The sequence below is a fragment of the Penaeus chinensis genome, chromosome 1 (assembly GCF_019202785.1).
Source record: "Penaeus chinensis breed Huanghai No. 1 chromosome 1, ASM1920278v2, whole genome shotgun sequence".
Taxonomy (NCBI): Eukaryota; Metazoa; Arthropoda; class Malacostraca; order Decapoda; family Penaeidae; genus Penaeus; species Penaeus chinensis.
The window spans coordinates 35704750-35707249 of NC_061819.1; the positions used below are offsets into that span (position 1 = coordinate 35704750).

The following is a 2500-nucleotide window of genomic DNA, read 5'->3' on the forward strand; positions in this document are numbered from 1 at the left end:
GAGAGGGGAAAGAGAGAAGAGAGAAGAGGGGAGAGAGAGGGGAGGGGAGAGAGAAAAGAGGAGAGAGAGGGGGAGAAAAAGGAGAGGAGAGAGAGAGTGAGAGAAAAGGAGAGAAAGGGGAAAGAGAAAAAGGGAGAGATAGAGAGGGGAGAGAAAGGGGGGGGGGGGGGGGGGCCCGACGGAGAGAACGCAAAACTAAAAAACAAAGTAAAAATAAGGAAAATGAATCTTTTCCTTTCCCCCCCCCCTCCCCTTCTCCTCCTCCTCCCCCTCCTCTCCTTCCGAGCATGCACAAGCAGACGAGAGCGTGCAAAAAAAAAAAAAAAAAAAAAAAAAAAAAAAAAAAAAAAAAAAAAAAAAAAAAAAAAAAAAAAAAAAAAAAAAAAAAAAAAAAAAAAAAAAAAAAAAAAAAAAAAAAAAAAAAAAAAAAAAAAAAAAAAAAAAAAAAAAAAAAAAAAAAAAAAAAAAAAAAAAAAGGGAAAAAAAAAAAAAAAAAAAAAAAATTTTTTTTTTTTTTTTTTTTTTTTTTTTTTTTTTTTTTTTTTTTTTTTTTTTTTTTTTTTTTTTTTTTTTTTTTTTTTTTTTTTTTTTTTTTTTTTTTTTTTTTTTTTTTTGCATTGTGGGCTTACTCAAGTTGCAAAGGGGGGAGAGCGCTTGGGGGTTTTTCTGAGAAAAACCAGACCGGGGAAAGTGACATTTCCCGCCCTTTTCTCATTCAAAAAGAAAAAAAGAAGAAAAAAAAGAAGAGAGATCTAGGCAATATCCAACTTTTCTATTTTCGATATTTTCTGTATCTGATCAACAGCAATTGCTAAATGTGTCATTAGCTGTATTTTGCTGATGATTCATATATATATATATATATATATATATATATATATATATTTATTGATATATCTTTATGAATATTACATACTTTTTTACCTCTTTTCCATATATCACAAGACGACGCTTCTGGATCAAGAAGACAGAAGAAAATTAAGAAATTATGCTTACATTCACAGACACATAGCTGTCTGCATGTATGTGTATGCATGTATGGACATAGGTATACATGTATGTTTGCTCCTCCATCCAGCACACACACGTACACACCCACACATAAACGCTGCAAATACGCTGAAAATGAAGAAAAAAAAAAAAGAAAAAAAAAAAAAAAAGAAACAGGAAACCTCAAGCTATCTCGAAATTCCTGGCGACCCTCAAGCAAAGTCTTTCCGCCTCCCCCCCTCCCCAGTAGCCGACACCCCTGTCTCCCCTCTCCCCCCTCTCCCCTCCCCCAACCCCCCCTCTTTCCCCTCCACCCCCATCAACCGGCAACCCCCCCCCCACATCCCCCCTTTCGCCTCCCCCCATACATAGACTTGCTGTTAACTCTTACACATTCCTCGCATACCCGACGAAGGCTTGAAGGAGGGTCGAAAGAGAGGGGGGTGGGGGTGGGGGGATGAGAGGGTTGGGGAGGTGACGGGACGGGGGAGGGGAGAGAGAGGTGGCGTGCGTGAAGGGAAGGAAGGAGGGGGGAGAACGGAGATAGTGGGGGGGAGGGAGGAGGACCACGCCCGGCCATACAAACTAAAAGAGTCTAAGAGGAGGAGTGCGTGGGGGAGGGGGGTGGGGACTTATGGGGGAGGATGACGGGGAGTGAATGAGGGAAACAGGGAGAGAAAGCAAAGGACAGATAAAGATAAAGAGCACAGAAGAAGAGAGATAAACTTATGGTCATAGATAGATCGAAGGAGAGACAGAGACGGAGAGGGAGAGGGAGAGGGAGAGGGAGGGAGGGAGGGAGGGAGAGAGAAGAGAATGAGAAATAGAAAGAAAAAGAGAAAGAAACAAAGAAAGATAGAAAGAAAGGAAGAAAGAGAAAGAGAGAAAGTGAACACTAAATATTAACCACCAATTTTTCACGCGCAGGTCAGTTCAAGGTATTGAATTCCAAGTTATCAGCGTCTGTGGCGAGAGAGAGAGAGAGAAGTCAACTCATGTATCAACTGCCACGTCGTTTACATTCCGAAAATAGAGAGAGAGAGAGAGAGAGAGAGAGAGAGAGAGAGAGAGAGAGAGAGAGAGAGAGAGAGAGAGAGAGAGAGAGAGAGAGAGAGAGAGAGAGAGAGAGAGAGAAATAAACCAAATAAAACAAAAACAAAACCAAAAAACATACAAAAAAACAAACTATATATTGTAACATCACACGCAGACTTTTACCATCCCCCTCGAGCTATAAAAAAAAAGCCTTTTCATGATCTATGGAGCGTCAACAACGAGCCGTTTCGACAACGTGGAGGAAACACTCGTGTCTGTGACCGCGAATAAGGCCTAGTCAGGCAACAGACATGCTGTACACATTTCCATTCCATTACCATTTATCGTTTACCGTTTCTTATTCTTCGTTAACTTTCTAGTAAAGTAAATATAAGAAATATTAAAAGAAGTAATAACAATTATAACAATGACAACAGCAACAACTGTAATAGTGATAATAATAATAATAATGTGA

The 2500-nt window shown here is 39.6% G+C and overlaps 1 protein-coding gene across 3 annotated transcripts in view; it reads right to left on the reverse strand.

Moving 5' to 3' along the window:
• Window positions 1-2500, reverse strand: part of LOC125046183 (leucine zipper putative tumor suppressor 2-like) — a 98062-nt gene that overhangs the window by 83133 nt on the left and 12429 nt on the right. The window lies entirely within an intron of this gene.